This window comes from Lethenteron reissneri, chromosome 43 (genome assembly GCF_015708825.2).
Source record: "Lethenteron reissneri isolate LAM-NWPU_2019-01 chromosome 43, ASM1570882v1, whole genome shotgun sequence".
Classification (NCBI taxonomy): Eukaryota; Metazoa; Chordata; class Hyperoartia; order Petromyzontiformes; family Petromyzontidae; genus Lethenteron; species Lethenteron reissneri.
In genome coordinates, this window is record NC_083821.1 from 3604442 (window position 1) to 3625020 (window position 20579).

The following is a 20579-nucleotide window of genomic DNA, read 5'->3' on the forward strand; positions in this document are numbered from 1 at the left end:
TGTTTCGTTTGTTTCAGTCTTGGTTGTTGCATCCCATTTACACAAAAAAAAATCTAAATTAATGTGATGCTCAAATCAGCATCGAAGCGGTGCTCATCTTCTGTTTGCCGCCCTGACCGAGTGGTGGAAATTCCACATTGCTATGTCACGGACAAGTCTATCCATAGGACAACCGCCGTCGACTCTCGCACGAAGAGGAACTCATTATATTGACCCCAGAGGGGATGATAGGCCAGGGGTCAAGCGCCTCATTCAGGAGTCGAACGCGCAACGTACCGATCACGAGCCTCTCGCTCTCGCACCGAGCCATCGGGCTGAATCCGATTTATTTTGACATCATAGCACAGAGATATATTTGCATGCAATTTGCACGCAATTTTCGGAATTCGCAATAGATTGCTACGCGCGCCACGTGACGCGCACATTGCGAGTGCGGTACTTTATATTTTAATTGGTGACACTTGCATGAAGCGATTGCAAGGAAGGCTTGCGGAACTTTGGAAATGTTTGAAAGATTTTATGGAAAAAAAAAGAGCGGCGAAAATTGTTATTTTGAGGTGCCACGCAGCCTCAAACACACAACCAAATTACGCATGCTCAATTTGCTAATACGTCCTATTAACACAGCTGACAGTCTGCTGGCAGTTACATTAATTGCACTTTGTGCAAAAACTTGCAACGATACACTCAAAGAACGATGCCAGGAATTCCTTCGTCACAAACATCCAATTAAAAAAGATTTTTTCCAAGATAATTTTGGTTCATCTTTTTGGATCTTTCGGTAAAGTCACGTAAAAGGGAAATAATAAAAAAAAAAAAAATAAAACATAATAAAATAATTCTCACGACGTTTCGGCCACAACGCAAGCAGCCGTCCTCAGGTGAAGACCAGGTCTGTCGGGGAGACAGCGTCTGAATGAATCCCTGCAGTCACGACAGCTTTAAATCGAATAATTTTGGTTATTAACAAGATCGTCAGAGATGACATCAACGTGATAAGGCTCTCAATCCAGCAGTGGAGAGATCAGGACCGGTGATGATGAAGATAAGACCGGAGTATTAGCCAGACCACTTTCAGCCAAACAAATCAGCTCGAGTGTCATCCAGAACCACCCACAAATCCTCGGTGGCTTTTCTCCCACCTCGCAAAGCGCTGCTTCCTTTTAAAGAGGAGCTGGCAAAACGTGCAACTTGCCAGGAGCCTAGTAATAGGTTTTTAACCTGTCATCTGGTACAAAAACTGACACCTTTATACAGGCGGTCATGCTTGCAATAACCACAACACAAGCAGTCAAAATGCAAACAAAAAGAAACAACTCTGATAATGATAATGATATGCACTGTCCTTGAAGTTGATTGGTCCACACCCGAGACAGCTTTTCTTAGAGCCTAGTCTCCATTGGTGTTGGACCAGATGACACCAAAAGACGTACAACTCAAAAACAGTGCACTATCAGAGTATTGAGAGCTCGGGGTAAGCATTTACACTATGAGACCTCCTTTACCAGTAGCAAAATATAGTAATAGCTTTTTACCCTTTCATCTGACACCTTTATACATAATGCAAACAAAAAGAAACATAAAGGTGTCAGTTTTTGTACCAGATGAAAGGGTAAAAACCTATTGCTATATTTGGCTACTGGTAAAGGAGGTCTCATATTGCCAGGTGCCTGAGACTCAGCCAGGAACCTTCGCTGGGGATCGGTTAGGTTGCCACCCCCCCCCCCCCCCCGGTGTGTTTTAGGTTCGTGCCACGCGGTGCTGGGCAAGATGCTCGAGGTTTCGCTGCGGGAGCTAAAGATGCTCCCAGCACGTGCAGCCAAAACGTCAAAGACGTCACGCCCAAATACAGCCAGAAAAAAAAACCCCGACGTTGTCTGTATGTACGCTGAACTTCTTTCGCACCGTACGTAGCCAATCGTGCTAATCAGGGGTGCGGGGGAAGGACAACAAACTAAATACAGAGAGCCCTTCTGAAGAAACTAGTTTGCAATCTAGATGATGATTTAAAAGTGCATAGCTCCGGCGGCTTCCTAATATCGGAAAGAAAGAGCGTTCCAGACGGCCGCAGAAGCGCATCTGAAAGCGCGCGATGCAGTTGATCACCGTCTTGTAGAGCTACGCAGTAGCGCAGCCGTAAACAAAAAAAACCCCACGGCCAGAGCGATGGTTCTGGTTGCTTCAGCAGTCTCCGCTCATCATTTACCTCCCACCGTCGGCAGCGGGCGACTAAAATCCCACACTGTGGAGCCACAGAGACAAAGATCCCGCCGTGTGGACTTCACAGCCGGGGGGGGCAAGTGCTGCTTGCGTGCCCTGAAGAAGGCCGGCACGGCCGCCTTTGGCTCCCGAGTAGCGATGTTTACACACAGCACAATGCAGTTATTTTTATATCACCTTTTACAAAACGGACCCATGCTCGAATACTACATAATATCCAAAAATGTGCATGTGTTTTTTTTAAGACAAAAATCCCCCTATAGCCTGAACAGACTGTTGGGGCAAGTGATGTTAGCGAGCACCGTTGAAGGCCGGTACGGCACATGAGGGGGTGGATGCCCAGCACTACGCCCGACCGCCTTTGTCTCTCCAGTGGCGATATCTACACACTGCACCAGGTACTCATTTGAGGCTGAGTCGACCTAGGGGAGGTCCAGGACCAGATTTAGATACATCGTCACTGGCGTCGACCGTGAGCGCGAGTCCAACGCGGGTCGCCGTGTTTCGGAGCGCTGCGCTGTAACCGATAACAAGCTGCGCACACAGCGCGTGTCAAACGCACAACGCGGGTGATCAACGAATGAATTCGGAGCTCAACCACCTCCTGGGTGCGTTCGCCGTGAATTGCATCGGGACAGTTTTTAACTGAATGGTCACCGCCCTCGGCGCAAGAACCCGTCATCAGCTTTCCGGAGTCAAATGTTAGCCCATCCACGTCGACGGCTGCGACATCCCAGTGTCGGATAAGGCGACCGCGTGCCTCTGCGTCCGCGCCCATCGCGAACGGAACATTCGAAAAACGCGCGGTCAGGGCGCCTGACCTGCATGGCGCTTGTACCGGCTTCGACAGCTGCGCGCAGTCCGCTGACCGCAGAGACTGCGAGGACGCTCGCCAAAGCATTCGTAATCTAATCAGACGCGTGGAAAACTGCAGCAACAGCAGCGGCGGCGGCGGCATCTCCTTCCACTCAACTTGGGCCGCTCCAGCCGGCGCTGAATGCTGCCGCTCGTCCGATAGCAAACAGAAATACGACGTTGCGATCGAGAGTTTGACACGTGACGAGCCGCACTGGCTCCCTATTAAAGTCGGCATTGCGTATAAATTCTGCTCTACTCGTCTTCAAGAGTCTCCACCGATCAGCTGCCTCCTATCTCGCCGATCGGTGCCTACCGCCTTCAACAGACCAAGATCGACTCCGACTACGATCCGCGGGCTCGCGACGACCTGCTGCTGTACACGCGCGTAACCCTCGTGCGATATGTAAACCTCGTGTATACTTCGTGCGAAACGACCGGCGAAGTTTCGGGGTCTCCGGCCCAAGTAGCTGGTGGACCGCGCTACCGGCTCGTGTTCGGGATCCACCCCAGAGTCTGAGCCAGTTCCGCGACAGACTCAAAACGTTGTTGCTGTTGTTTCAGAGAGCCTACTTCAATACGTGTGATCAATGCCATTTCGTGATGGACTGGACTCATAAGAGCGCGCAATATCAAATGTGCCGACTTACCGTTGAGTTGCGGGATATTTCCAATTTTTTATAAGACAACACCGCCACGATATGTTTCAGTCTGCCGGCGTATCGTCAACTTTCAAGAGGAGACTTTACGTGAGAGAAGAGCGCGCGGAAGCGGGTCTCACAGAGCTACCTCTGAGATTAATTCCAATGACCTCTGCCTACCCGCCATCCTATGAGAAATGCCGCTCGTCACGTGACATTCACAACCCATTATTTTAATTGTCGCGGTTGACATTTCGCCAAAGTTGGACGGCGGAGACAAATTAAGCGTGACGGATTTGTTGTGGCGATAGTCGACGCTCGAGGCCATCCCCATGAATTCACTCGACCGGAAAACGCAGCAGCGTTAGTCATCGCCACAAGCAGCTTGCCTGGATTTGAACCCAGGGTCTCGGCAGAGCCAACTCAGAGTCCCTGACGTCTGGGCCACCCTGGGGAGACTGTTTATTTACCAGAGAAACCACAGGGCACATCCGGCAGCAGCAGCAGCAACAACAAAAAAGAGGCTTCTCATCTTTGCCACTTTTGATCTCAATTACAGAGAAAAGTGATGAATAATGAATTGGTTGCACGTGAAAATTCTTACATATTTGCACTAAATTATAATCAAGGATTTCCTTATTTCATGTTTAAATCATTAGAGGAGCTCTCATTATAATAGTAGGTTAACATCCGTTTGGGATGATTAAAATAATTGGAATTGAAGTGGGCCTTGAAAGACGTCTTGAATATTTCTCGAGAGGTTTTCGTGCAGTCAATGGAAGCATTTTTGACATTAAAACGACCACTGGCCTCTGGAGGGCTGATGGGCTGAGTTCGCGCTCGCTGTACCGCTGAGCCTCTTTAAGTCATTTGTAAGAAGCTCAATCCAATGCTGCTCACGTTAAAGGGTCTGTGCTAGGATTAGCGTTGCGACCATTGCCAGAGTTTGAAGCTTCGGGTTCGGGTTAGAGCCCCCGCTAAGGTTGGGCACCGTGTTCGCCTCTGGCTCGCTGCTCAACCAGAGGCTTGGGCCACTCCTTTGCTCTCAAAGACCTCGGTGAGTGAGCGGCTTGGTCAGTGGCGTGGCTCACACTCGGCTCACGCGGCTGGCTCGATTGAGCCAGAGCCTCGAAGCGTGAGCTGGAGCCGTGCCTCGGAATTCCACGGGCGGGCATGAGACTGAAGACTCGAGCAGTGAGTGAAACCCGCAGCAGATGTTGGAGGGGCGGGAGAGTCGTGGGGATTGGGGAGGGGGTGGGGGTGAGGGTTCGCGCGCTGTAGGGAGCGGTGGCGCAGCGGTTAGCGCGCCGCGTTACGAACCCAGTGACGATAATCTGAACCGGTCTTGGGCCTCCCCTAGGTCGTATAGGGTGGCCCACAAGTCAGGACACATAGGGTTATTATATCTTAACACTGGCATTTAAACATTGTACGTGTTTAAGTTAATATTTGGTATATTAATATGAAAATGTATATCTACGTCTTCTTTTTCCTATTCCACCTCCTCCTCTTCTTCGTATTCTTCTTCTTCCTTTTCAGATGACATTTCCAAACCGATTTACCGCAGCCCACTCACCACACAAGTGGGCGCGCACACACACGCACACGCGTACACACACAAACAATATAAACAAAGGCAAAGATCCCCCGTATAATCTGAACAGACTGGAGGGGCAAGTGCTGTTAGCGAGCACCTATGAAAGCCGGAACGGTACACTAGGGGGTGGGTGGTCAGCACCACGCCCGACAGCCTTTGTCTCCCCAGTGGCGATGTTTACACACCGCACCAAGTACTCATTTGAGGCTGAGTCGACCTAGGGGAGGCCCCATGACCGGTTCAGATAATCGTCACTGGTGTTGTCCCTGAGCGGGAATCGAACCCGGGTCGCCAGGTTCATAGCGCAGCGCACTAACCGCTACACTACCGCACAGACACGCGCACCAAAAAATCCAAAAGATTATTTTTAGTGACTCTTACACGTAAATCACACACACACATCCACGCGCGAACAGCCCACCCACAAACTCTCCCTTCAAGCGTTTGGGCACGAACGCAGCTTTTAAAAGATCGCTTCGCGCGCGAGGCGAAGGCACGACATCGACACGAGAGGTATCAGTGGAGGAGGCAGCAATCCGTACCACCCCTCTCCCCCCCCCCCCCCCCCCCCCCGATTTTTAAGTTTCGTGACACTTTTGCTGAACACGAGATAAAAGATCTACAACTGCCGGTGACGACAAGCACTCAGCTTGAATCGGAGGACACACCAGAGCCGACACCGAGCTGGCTAAAGTTGAATGACAGGAAACGTTCGAGTCTGACGTGATGAGTCCTTAACGCGGACGGGCGGAGGTGCCGATGGATGACGTTCGGATGGATGACGTTCCTGGTGACGATGGCCGTGGCAGTAGCCGTGGGGAAAAAAAGCGTGGCGAGGAAAGTGACCGCAGGATGGGGAGAGCGACTGGAGTGAACGTGCTCGTGAACGTCCTTTCACACGTTCAATTGCTACTCATTAACAAGTCGTGTTGATAATTGTATTTTGTATAAATGAATGAATGAAAGCAGAGTCAATTCGTTTAACGCATAGACTTTCGCGACTGATGTGATTCATGATAACGTTGTTTTTATAGGTTAGATAGAGTGAATATAAATGCGTCGTTCACCCACCACCACCCGACACATCCAATTAACAAGGGGCTGTCACGTAATTCAACACGTGCCGATTAGTGTGTTGAAGGGTAAACCAACACCATTTACAATTCGAGTACGACGTTTCAATCAACAATCCTGATCTACGGTCGAGTTTAACAAGGGAGCGTCAGCTAGGAAAATCTGCACATGCACCGTAACGTAGTGAGCACGAACCGCATCACTGGCAGATCTGGGGAGGAGCTCTGAGCTAAGAACCGCGGAGACCTTGGATTGCGTCTGGGGTTGCAGCCATCGTGTTGTCGAGTAAGTGCGTTGAACTTCTTTCAAGCGCCGTACGTAGCCGACAGTGCTAATCAGAGGTGCGGGTAAAAGACAACAGACGAAAAATGGTATCAGGTATTGTGAGTTGATGATCTCCACCCAGTGGCCAATGACGACACAAGTCCCCATGACAGTCAATTTAGGGTTTTCGACCGACTAATTTTAGCTCTGACAATGAAACAAAAAACCCACATTGTGCCTGTTATTATTGCTCCAGCTTTCTCCGTCGTGCGAACGCAAGATGTTTGGGAAAACTGCTCCGGGGTCTGCATTATACTGCGCATTCAACTTAAATGGCACGTGGTGGTGGCACTGATGACTTAGCTGGCACCGCTGAGATTTTGGGTTCAAATCCATTCGGTTGTCAGTGGTTAAACGGCGTTCTCGAGTGTCCTTGAGTTGATGATCTAAACCAGTGGTTCTTAGCCAGGGGTGCACGCATCCCTGGGGGTGCTGGGGTGCTCTTTCTGAGAGTGCGAGACATGGCAATATTTATTTTCGTAGGTATTATAATGATTATAATCATTTATTAACATTATACATTTTTTGTTTACGATTTGGTGCAAGGCTGCAGCAAAGGTTCAAGAACCACTGCTCGAAACCTAAGCGACCAATGCATGCACACACAAACAACCGCGTCGTATCGATGTGGCTTTTCACCAACACTTATTGGAATGCAACAATCTTCCATGGGCATTCCGAGAAGTGCATCCAGTGTTGGTGAAGATGTCCGTGTCGGGCGGTGGTAGTTTTGATGCACGTGGCCCACGAGCCAGCAATGTTTCTGAGGTAGCGAGGATTGTTGGCTCACACGAATATTCTGAAACCTCCTTCCCACGGGCGTTGCAGCAAATGTGGATCTCCAACTGATCCATCTTTGTGGGGTAGAGCGTTGCTCCCTTGCCCGCGTGAGTTTTTTCCATGTGCTATGACCCCCCCCCCCCACACACAAAAACTCATTAATTGGCCGAAACTTCCTTCATATGTAGAGGATTGCAGAGCTTGCGGAGGGTGAATTTGGCACTGGCTCACTGCATGGCTGCTGCCCGTCCACTCGTCTGTGTCTCCTCTGAGTTGCCCTCTCTCTCTTGAGAGAGAGAGCGAGCGAGTGAATGCTGTACGCCGAAGCGGCGCGTTACGAGTTGAAATAATTATAACTGAAGCGACTTCTGTAGATATGTCATCAGGGCCCATCCATAGACGCCTTGGAACCCAAACGAAAGTACTACATTTGACACCGTGACGGTCAAGCGCGTGGTGGCCCCCCAGAGCGTGCCCCCCCCCCCCCCCCAGAGCGTGCCCCCCCCCCAGAGCTCGGGACCCAGGGTGATAGCTCTGGATGTCATCGAGGGATGGGGGGGAGGGGTCAGTTATCTAACGCAGGACAATGCATTGCTGCGCCACGGTGTTTCATCAGATCAGTTCTTTTCATCTCGTGATACCACACCGTTTGTAATGTTGAAATTCAAACGTCGAGGGAGCAGGGGGTGGAAATAAATGATTAAAACAATCTATACGCACGTAAATATACATTCGGGAAATGTGTCTTTTTTAAAAAAAATTGCAACACATGCGAGTAAACGTCGTGGAGCATTAACATCGCGGCGGTGGTAATTCCCCGCGTCCACAGCGACACGAAAACCTGCGGGAGAATCGTCGCCATCGGCAGTCGCGGCTAAAAACGTCCCCTAGCTTCCCACATAGGCCAAATACAGGAAACCCATTCGCTCGTTCTCTCACTCTCTCTCTCAGCTCATCCCCTCCGCTTCCCACTCTTGAGAATCCCGCAGCTGACGACAACGAGCCCGAGTAAACGAGTGAATGTGCGCGCGCGTCGTCAGCACGGCGATGCAGGAAGAGTCCTCTTCGCACGCAACTCCAAACACGAAGAACAATGGAACGGCACAGCGGGGGAGATTGGGGGGGTCCATTTTGCTCGCAAATCCACAGAGCTAGCTACGAACAGTTCGATTCCCGTTCACTGCCAGCACGAAGCGACGGTTATCTGACTCGATCCTGGGCCTCCCCTAGGTCGACTCAGCCTCAAATGAGTAGCTGGTGCGATGTGTGTAAACATCGCCACTGGGGAGACAAAGGCAGCCGGGCGTGGTGCTGCTGGCCACCCACCCCCTCGTGTGCCGTGGCGGTCATCATAAGTGCTATTCGCTAACAGCACTTGCCCCAACAGTCTATTAATGCTGTAGGGGGAGTGAATTTCTGTTTCTTTTGCCAGGTGCTTTTCCTTTATATGTCTCCTGCACTATCCCTAGCCACCTTTCTTCCCATAACCCCCTTTGTTGTACTATACTTTTAAGTGTCAATATTTGAACCGTGTCTGCTCGGGAGAGCGATACCCACAAAATATGCTTTGGGAAAATTTTCGCAGCAATATTACAACTTTGTGAAAATTGAACATTTTACCCCTTCACCACCCAACCTCTCCCACTCTCTCTCGCTCCCGTGAGTCATCTTCACGCCTGCATCTGACGAGTCGCTCGCTCGCGATGATCGAATCTCCGCTGATATTGAATGCAAACGATGTAATTGATCAACCACGCACTTCGGGGTGTCATTGGTTAGCAGCAACCAAAGCGAGGGGAGGGGTGGAGCGGCGGTGCGATCTGGGGAGCGGTGGAGAGGATCCCATATTTATATATTTAAAAAAATATTTCAAAAATATGCGCGTGGGAATGTTTAAACAAGAGAGTTGAGCGCGCAAGAGTTGACGACTTTGCACAGCGGAAGGCGGGCTGGCAGGCGCGACAGGCCAGGCAAGGCGGGCAAGCCGGTGGGGCGGAGGTGTAAGAATTGATGGCTACTGCAGGAGCTCCTTGATGGAGGCAGGAAGGAGGAGATGGAGGGGAGCGGGGGGCTCAATGGGTAGGGGGTGGGGGTGTGTGTGGTGGTGGTGGGGGGAGGGGGGGGAGGAACAAAAATAGAGCCGGCAGTTCGCACGCGGCTATCATCCGGACTCCCACGTGGCAGTGACTGCCTGGCCCCATTAGTCGAGGAGAGAGTTATTGTTTCCAAATCTGTAAATGGGATGAAATACACCACCCCCACCCCACCCCACCCCCACCGACTTGCAGCCCCACTTTGCCCGCGACCCGATCACCGACTACGCGCGCGTTCCTTTGCTCAGATCCCAACCTCCCGCACCCCACCCCACCCACCCCGCGAACACCATTTCACACGGTATGTTGTGGATGCTAAAGTGGGCTACATTTTCTTTAGGGTTTTCCATTTATAGTGGGGTGACAGAAATCCAACCCCCCCCCCCCTAGGTGTGATGTATCTGAAGGAGCTTCCGCCAGCAGTGGGGGGGGGGAGTAGTGGAGGAAGTGGGGGAGGGTAGGGGGGAAGTGGGGGGGGGGAGGTGGGAGGAGGGAGGTGGGGAAGGAGGTGGGGGGAAGTGGGAGAGGTGGGGGGGAGTTGGGGGGGGATACGAATCGGGATGTTGCTCACAATCGTTGCAGGATAATTTCCGAAACAGTTGAGCAATTGTCAGCCCTACCCGGTACAATTTCTGCAAGCACACACACACGCGCACACACGGGCACACACATGCACACACGCACACACCTGTTTGGTGTGCATCGCCCCTCATTGGCATCTGCTGTACATACATCGACCGTGATGCAGTGCCAAAAGCCAAGTCACTGAGGATGCCACTAGTGTTGTGGCCTTCTGTCTTGCGTGTTACACACCCTCTGGAATTATTTGCAGGCGTAGGTCATTCTTAGCCAGTGTCAATAGAGTCCATAACCAAAATGAAAGCTGAACTGTAATATAATATTAGAAAAACAAAACTCTTTTAAACAATAATGGGTGACCAGTTCCCCCTTGAAAGATAATGCATATTTAACCAAGCTTTCCACTTTTTAAAATATAAAACAATTAAGTTATTTAATTTACCCTGGAAGGCCTCACTCAGTCGAAAAGAGTATTTTTTTAATTAGGGTCCAGCAGTTGGATGTTTGGCCGATTCCATTCTTGAGCGTTTGCATGTCGAAGAAAACGGGAGACCCCATTAGAAACCCCATGCGTACAGGAGGGTTACACCCAGAGCTCCACACAGCTCGATTTAAGAATCTTTTGCTCAAACCTATTTGCCATCGACTGGCCACAATACAATTCACGTGGCATTCTCAAGTCGTCTCCTATCCAAAGACAAGCCAGGCTCAGGATCTGTATAATCGTGTAAAGTGCAGAATCTGACGATATTAGCACATTCAGAGTGATTTTGGTGGAAGGCAAAAAAAACTATTGAAGAAAAATAAATCCCAGTGTAGCCACATTTCAGCATGCCCCTAAAGCTTGGCAGTGCAGCAAGCAGGATGCTTTTAATTATCCACTTTCCGTGCTCTGTGAGACAGTTCCTCTAGACGCGGGAGGCGCGTGTTGTGTTTTTTATGGGCTGCAAAGGCCAGTTGTAAACTATCCCACAGCTCAACACCCGACAGCGTGCAGACATTTCCAGATGGCCAATTTCTAAACACCAGGGCTGCTAAATAATGCAAGCACTAAAATTAGAACATCTATGTCGGTAAAAAAGGGGTAATAAAATAAAACCTCGGTGACCATGCCGTGCCCATGCCTGCGTGTGCCTCATTATTACAAACTTTCCATATTAGCACTAACTTAATTATAAAAAAGTGCATTTTCAAAAAGAACGGAAGATTATTATCAAGTTGAAGAACGACTCATCTTCATTATTAGCGCCACTACTGCCACCATTGCCTTCATCATCTTCACGACGATCGCCAAAAGCATCATTAGTTCATGATCATCAAGAAATCTTTAACATCACTCTCATTCATTTTTATTCACCATTACCATTATTTTCATTGTCTCTTCATGACCACTACCTTCAATCAATCGTTACCTTTAGCACTGTCAATGCAGTCACATCATCATCGCAATCATGAAGTCACCATCATGAGCAAAATTAATCCATAATAATACATTCTTATCGATTTTAATATTAATTATGACCACCATCATTGTCATCATCATCACTCAATCATTACTCCCACTTTCATGAATAATTCATTGTCACAAGCATTGTTGATTCATCTTCACATAACTCTCCTTAAGGCAATGTCATCATCATTAGCATCATTAATTCATCATCATCATCATACATTTTTCATCATCACCAACAACAACAAACTCCACTAGCACCACCACCAATGCAATTATTGTCAGCACCCCGGTGTTTTAGCCTTTGTAAGCCAATTAAGCTAAACCGATATGTGGGTGAAATATTAATTAATGTAAGACTAAAGCATCGTTTATTTCATTTCAGTTTAATTGGACCTCAATTAGATTATAATAATTAGCAATGAACAAGCACATCTTTACAAACCATGCAACGCGTCAAACCGTTGATTTTCCAGCTCACAAATGTCGCGCCGAACTCAGCTTCCTCACGAAGACGGCAGCGCCATGCAAAACGACGAAACGAAATGGACTTCCTTTCGCAACTGTCATGCATCCATTACCAGACTTCGCTCGTCACTGATGGTGGCCGTGGCCGTGACCGTGAGTCGAACCTAGGTCGCCGAGCTCAGAGTTCAAAGGTCAAGCTGCACCGCTGCAACCACCCCAAGTGTAATCAGAATCAGAATCGTTGATCTACGCTGGAGCAATCCGATGAACCATAAAGCTCTTTTTCACAGGTGTCCAGTAGGATAAACGAGAAAATTCCTCCGTGCGTTTTTCCAACACCGTGCCCCCAAGTGTACCGCAACACGATGTCACGCCGTGTGTGTGTGCAGTATGCTGAACTTCTTTCGCACCGTACGTAGCCACGCACGCCGTGGTGGGTGGGGGGAGGGGTTGAACACCACCTCACCCTGCTCGTGCCTCAGCTGCGTTACTGGCGGGACGGGTGCCGAAAGGCTCGGTTTAGGAAACAATAAAAAAAAACCCCTGACAGCTCTGCGCGGGGTTTACTGGAGGGTGTTTCTGCACGTTTTTATTTTATTTTGGACACTCTGTTCTCCTATAACGCGGTAGTAGTTGCGTTCCTGGAGAACACCGCGTTGTTGAAAAATCGCGTTATAATAAATAAGATTTCATGTGGGGTAAAGCACAGTTTGCGATAACACGTGAGATGCGAATGCAGGCCGAACGAAGACTGAGGCGCGTGGGTAGCATCTAGAGCAGTGGTTCTTCTTCTTAACCTGGGGTGCACGCACCCTCTGGGGGTGCGAGATGCCCTTTCTGGGGGTGCGAGACATGCCCAGATTTTTTTAGAAGAGACGTCATCGAAACACAAATTCGGCACGGGCACGTAAGCACAACTACTTTGCTTCACCAAACCTATGTGTGAATTAACATTATACATCTTCTTGGTTCTTTCGGTAAAGTCACGTAGAAGGGAAATCATAAAATAATAAAAATAAAACATAATAAAATAATTTAATTCTTCACATGAGGACGGCTGCTTACGTTGTGGCCGAAACGTCGTGAGAATTATTTTATTATGTTTTATTTTTATTATTTTATTATTTCCCTTCCACATGACTTTACCGAAAGAACCAAGAAGATGAATCCCTGCAGTCACGAAAGCTTTAAATCGAAATTTAACATCATACTTGTTTTAAATATTGAGAACCAAAGAGGCGCAAGGCTGCAGCAAAGGTTAAGAACCACTGATCTAGAAACATCCAGCAGTATCCCAACACCGCGGCAAACCGCACAGCCGCGTGGTGCTGAGTGGACAGCACCAGGCCGTGCAGACCATCCACCCCAGCAACTTGAGATGAGTTCAACTTCTTGGTTCTTTCGGTAAAGTCACGTAGAATGGAAATAATAAAATAATAAAAATAAAACATGATAAAATAATTCTCACGACGTTTCGGCCACAACGCAAGCAGCCGTCCTCAGGTGAAGAACAGGTCTGTCAGAAAGACAGCGTCTGAATGAACACCACCAGGCTTGGCAGCGTATATTTAAGCTGGGTTGGAGGAGGAAGAGCGCCTTGACAAAGAAATTTGCATAGCAATAGGAATTTAGCATATTTATGGGAAAAATTGAGATGAGTTTTCACGTACATGGGCCTTGTTACCCCACAGCACCAGTGCATCGTGGGGGCAGCACAGGCCTCTGAGTTTTTTTTTTTTACAAGAGGCATTGCGAAGGAGTATGGGTTCAGTTACAAATGTTTTGTGGGTCATGTATGCGTTTCTTTTTCTCCCTTCCAAGAAAGTCCAATTGATTCTGAAGACTGTTTTTCAGGTAGGGTCCCCGACAACTGAGGCGTTTGGCCAAATTATTATTCTTTTTTTAAAATAAACTTGTGCCAACGTTCTGGGGTAGGAAAGCGGAGGTGCCGTGAGCAAAACCCCACACCGAGCAAGCGAGGAAATGGCACCGAAAGTTTCACCACGGACCTGTTCGCGATTCCAACCACCAGGCCCGCACCGCGAGCTCTCGGGAAATTGCCCGGGTGGGAAGGGGGGGGTCTTTGCATCAGGGACGTACGGTCAGGGGAGGCACGGGAGGCAGAGCCTCATCTGTCATACTCCAATGAAAATAGCTGTGACGAAATTAAAAAAAAATATTTTTTCCCACTGATCTGTGTTATAAAGGTCACTTCTGTATGATTCCAATCATTACAGAGAGATAATAACAGGCACGCGCTTTTTGCCCGCGCTCCATCCAGTTACTGAGGGGTTGCGCAATCAGAGGGGAGGCTGAGCTCGTCGCTGCCTCTCGTCTCTCCCTGCGTTTGCAGCGGAGCTCCGCAAATTTGGCGATTTTGACTCTAAACATTATTAGAATCATACAGAAATGACATAACACAGATCAGTTGAAAAATCTAAAAAAAAAATTTTCGTAACAGCTATTTTCATTGGAGGATGGCAGGTGAGGCGCTGTCTCCCCCTGCCTCCCCTGACCGCAAGTCCCTGGTTTGCAGGAGGTCGTGGGTTCGATCCCGAGCCTGACGCCTGCTGCTGTATATTTGGAGTTTGCGATGTCTCTCTCTCCCTGTGGTCGTGTGGAATTTTTTTTCTCCGGTTCCTTCGAGATCTCCCCTCCACATTTATAAACATGCGTTTGGACTATTTAAATACCTTTGCTGCTAAATATGTCCATATGATAAGCCATGTTATACTAATAGGGGTTTTCCCCTTTTGTTTTAGTGCGCCTTTTGGCGTCATCTGGTCGAACACCATATGAGACTAGGCTCTATAGAAAGCTGTCTCTGGTGTGGACCAATCAGTTGCAAGGACAATGCATACATTTTCAGAGTATTATTTTTTGTTTGCATTTGACTGCAAGTATTGTGGTTAATGTAAACATGATTCCTTGCAAAAGGAATCAGTTTTGTTGCCAGAAAAAAGGGGAAAAACCCTATTAGTATATTTTGGAACTGGAAAAGGAGGTCCCATGATGATAAGCCACGTTGTTGAGCTATCATTTCTGGCAAGGTCGCTTTTGAAAGGTAAGTTAATGCCTAAGTGGGCTTTGCCTGGTAGGATGGGGATGGTCTAGTTGTATCTGCATGTGTCTGCGTGATTTGTTTACCTTTTACTTTGCCCTCCTATCGTGCTTTTGTATTGTTTGTTGCTGTGACGTTCTTACCCGCCCCAACTGAACATCCGTGAAAAAAGCTTCACAGCTCTTCGGATTCCTCCAGGATAAATACATATCCTGATTCTGATGTTTAGCGATCCGCGAACGATCCACCGATTCCCCCTTTTTTGCCTCCGCAAAGTGATCGGTGGAAGAGGTGGTGCGCCACCGCGCCCCGATGCGATCTTCAAACCGCTCCGAGTCCCCTGGGCAGCCCTCCGCGATTTCCTGGCGGAGCCAATGACGACGACGACGACGACGCTGAGGACGCTTAGACTGGCGGGCGGGCGGGCGTGCGTGCAGGCGAGAGGAGAGGAGAGCCCGCGTGAATTTGAGATAAGGGGAGTTTCTCCCTCAAGCCTTTCAGATTGCGTTTTTTTTTCTTTCTCTCCGCGTGGAGACCCCTCGCTATTTTCCACTGTTGTAGTCCGGCCCCAGGGACGGAGCCGTACGCGCCAGCTGACATTTAACCAGCTTGGGAGGATTAAGCTCCATTATCCAATGCCCCGTGTTTGCCAGCGACCCACACGCCTGCTATTTAAATGGACCAAACAATGCCTCATCCACATTAAATAATTCTGCCCTTCCCAGATTTGTCTCTGCACATCAAAAAAAAATAAAAGTTTGTATCAGCATTATTTTATATATATACATACAACCCATTAGCCGCACGGCCTTCTGTGAGTCTACACCTTATCAGCACCTACCCAGATGCGAAGTTTTTTTCCTAAATGCGCCTCTGTGGGCAGGCTTGTCGTGAATAAATACTGGTAAACTGCCAGATGTTTCATAAGCAAAGGGCCCCCTCTCTCTATTGGTTATGGGTTCCTAGTTTGACGCAAAACTAAATGGTGCACAACACAATAATCGTGATTAAGCGTCGTCGTTGGAGAATGGTAATGCTTGATGCAGGCCCCCGTTTGTGAACGGCATCGAAAGCAAAAAAAAACAAGCGATTCCTAAAACTCCCCAATGCACGACTTATTATTCGTTCCATAAGCTTGACCTTTGGCACTAACGGTCGTGTCAAATTCAAATGCAGTTCCATGACAGGAAAAACAAGGGGACATGCATTATGATGTTCACATTCCCTTGCACGCACATTACATACACAACAACGACCGCCATTCGCCACTAAGTGGCGGTGACGTCACTACGTCGCCTGTGCCAGGCTATGTGCACGTTAAGGTCACGTGACATGTCGAACACCCGCTGGCAGGAGGTCACGGGGCAGAGCCAGCAGGTGCCAGGGGTTGACTGACTGAGATGACTGGTAGACGCGTCACCTGTGCCCCCTACACACACGCCACACACACACACGGTTTGAATGTATGCCATATACATTATTTGACTTTGCATCTGTGCATGCGTCAAAGTGTTTCGGTGACTGTGCAAATATGGCTATGGGATCTCTTTGCATTCCTCCATCATCGCTGCCTTTTGCAGCGCCACCGTTCACTGCCCTAATAAATAAATAAATTATTGCATTGTTTTTCATTTCACACAGCGTCAATCACGCTAATTTCATCTCATAACGCTGCGCATTCATTCAATATTAAATAATAATTATTATTAATTGATTAATACTACCGGGGATATTAAACCTTAGTAAAGGTTGTTTCTTTGGGGTTAGATTGCGTAAATATAAACCAGCCACCACATGACACAGCCGATTAGTAAGGTTTGTCACGTATACAATACGTAACAATTAGATGCTCGTTCGGCACACCGGTGTGTTGGAGAGTAAAGTGCACATTTACAAATTCCAGTTCTTTTGTTATCGACTATCTTGCTTGCACGTCCTATGACGGAAGCTGTAATATTTACGAAAAAACTGAGCAGAGTATAATTGTATCTTGTGTAAATTTAATGGCAGTGAATCTGGCACGAAAGTATGTCATCAAACACTTCACTGCATTTCACTGTAGCACTGTATTGATGGCAGTGAATCTGCCACAAAACGAAGTCATAAAACACTTCACTGCAGTTCACTGTCGCACTGTATACAACTGACCTTCAATTTGTTCAAATTCACTGCTCTGATACTTGATTCTCTTCTGCTTTCGGTCGCTGGGGTTGAAATAAATTGGAATTCGATACAATATCTGGAAAATCACCGAGCAATGTCTATTTTACCATAATGTAGAAGCATACATTTGACTTACCTTTTGTCTCAAGTGCTGAAGACATGAATAAAGACACCACATCCACTTTGTTGCTGCGTATAATTTTTTATTAGATTAACTATAAAATTCTTTTCGCTCGACCTTATTCTACGTGAGTGTAAAAATCCACCCGCTCATGAATATTAATGACGGGGGGGGGGGGGGGTGCGGCATGTGCAGTGACGTCACACGCGTTACACACAAACAGATATTCTTGCCTCATTATAGTCGTAATGATATTGTTCGCTAAACCATCATAGTGGACGTTTGAAGATCCTGTGACTTCATTCACAAGGGTAGGCCATTGTGTGCTGGGCGTCACACGGTGATGCAATATTTTTTGCCAAATTAGTCAATTGGAAATTTAGCAATAATCGTCCTCTACCTGCGAAAAGCAGGCAGATGCACTCCTGATAAACGAGCGACGAGACTCAGCAAAACAAAAGTGTTGTAACAATACCAAAGAACAACAACATGAGTATTATAATGTAACTGGAGGGGGGGACAAGAAGGGGATGCACTGAACGAGGCAACATTTTTTGACGAAGCGTCCAATAAATTCACATTCTCACGGGGACGTGAATTTAGAAGAAGGGCAGGCAGGCAGGGGGATAACCAGCGCTTCCGCCTTAACACCTCGCCGCTTGCTTCCCAACGGTGGACACACCAATGAGATGATAAACGTGGAGACAAGAAGATAATCAATTCTGGAATCGAACGGTGACCAACCCCCTCCACCACCCCAACCCACCCACCCTCCCACCCCCAGATCACCAAATCACGACAATTCATCAGATCGCTGGTGTGGGGAGGCGAAATTATCACACGCGCATCATATATGCATGAAGATTTTTTTTCTTCAATGCTCTACCCCATCAACCGACTTCGACAAATGTTCCCGAAACTATCGATCCCGTAATCTCGAGCGTGGCATTTTGCCTATTCACAGCAGCCGGATCCCATGGGGGAGTCACAACCTCTTTCCCGGCGGAACAAACGCGCATCACGCCGACCATGACGCAAGTTCCCCTGCTCTTCTGCCCACGCCAGCGTGCCCTGTGGAATTTTTAGCGGCTTTCTACACTCCGAGAATCCTCGCTTCCTTCTCTCTCGCTCGCTCGCTCGCTCTCTCTCTCTCTCGCGCTCTGTCTTCAATACCTTCCATACCCTCTACTGACCCAATCAGACTTGTGCCAAAAATAGAGCATTCCTACCGTGAGGGCGGTTTGAGCCATCTGCCCTGGGCCCGACACATAGCAACAACGTGATGCTAAATGACTGTTACACCACGGCCTGGGGACACTAGTTTTTCAATGTCATTTTTCAAGATAATTATTATTTTTGTGTGGGTTAGTTACGTTTTTGTTCGTACCTGTAACTCTTTGCGTAAAAAAAAATGAAACACGGCTCGTGTGCGAGCGCCAACTGTTTAAATTTTTTTGGGAAATGTAATTATTCTCTTTTCGGCGTTTAACGGGAAACAACTGGTCCAGTGCAGGTGTAGGCAACACATCGAGCAACAACGGAGAAGCCGGACGATAAAGATGCGTGCGTCGCTTTCAGTCGTTGCCGACTGAAAGCGACGCACGCGCGCGACCGTCTTATCGGATGAGCAAACGTCGGAGATCTGTAGACAAATAGGAATAGTCAAGACACAGAGCGTCAGAAGCATAATCTTAACAACTGTTATGTCATATTTGTTACTTCCGATTAGAATATTAATAATAATGATATATATATTATTTTTTTACCTGTCCCATTCGAATCCCTGGGAAACGCACGGGACATACAACACCAATAATAAATAATGAACCAATGTAACGCGCATTCCATCCGAAGGATCCCAATCCAAAAACACTCTCCAAAGCACAACAAAGTAAGAGAAATCAAAGGGATAAATGAAAGTGGATATCTCAGTCAGCAATAACCTGTTCCGTCGCACGTGGGAATTACGCATTCAATGAGGGGGGTCTACCCACAACCTCCTGTGCATGGCACAGTCATCGTTCGAAAACGAGGAGAAATAAGAAAAATCGTGTCGATTCTGATAATTGTCAGGAAGAGCCATTGGCTTCTAGCAATGGTCGTTGTCCCATTTTTGCTCTTGTCCTTTTGAATAGAGGCATACGCAAACTGAAAAAATAAACTATTTTATTTTACCAGGTACAACAACGCCAAGGAGCTATTTTAGTTATTTTTCAATGGCCACCTGTCAACACGTGACGAAAGATCATCGAAGTGGCTGACATCATCACCATCACACGTGGGAATTTATAGCAGCAGGCAAATAATCTGAACGTGCGTTTCGAAATGTGGAAGGCAAACAGGAGAGGACACGGAGAATAAAGAACTTGAAGGAGGGCATCCGTGTTATTCACTATTTGTTGTTCAGCCACGGCTGTCAATCTCCTGCAAGGTTATCTACCAAACGGTAGATAGCATTGTGGGAGATTGAGGCACTTCAACATGGTACAGATGAGCAATGAATGGCTCTGTGTGCATTGCAAATCGTATTGCATACATATTACATACGAAACGCATGTATACATGTTATGTGTTAATGTCCATAATTAATGTGCGCAGAAAAATACCAGACTGAGATGTTATAGGTCATGGGACCTCCTTTGCCAGTACCAAAATATGAGAATAGGTTTTCCCTTTTTTTCTGGCAACAAAACAGGTGTTTAGTTGTTAAAACACCAAACTGAAACATTTTATAAGGAATCATGTCTGCATTAATCACAATACTTGTGGTCAGATTGCAAAAAAAATACTCTGATAATATATGCATTGTCTTTGAAACTGATTGGTCCACACCAGAGACAGCTTTCTTTTGAGCCTAGTCTCAAACGGTGTTAGACCAGAGGATGCCAAAAGGCATACAGCCCAAAGACAATGCACTATCAGAGTAATGAGAGCTCGGGGTGAGCAGCTACATCATGGGACCTCCTTTGCCAGTACCAAAATATGATAATACGTTTTTCTCATTTTTTCTGACCACAAAACAGGTGTTTAAATGTTAAAACACCAAACTGATTCCTTTTTACAAGGAATCATGTCTGCATTAACCAAAATGCTTGTGGTCAGAATGCAAACAAATAACATACTCTGCATATATTATCTGCATATATTGTCAGA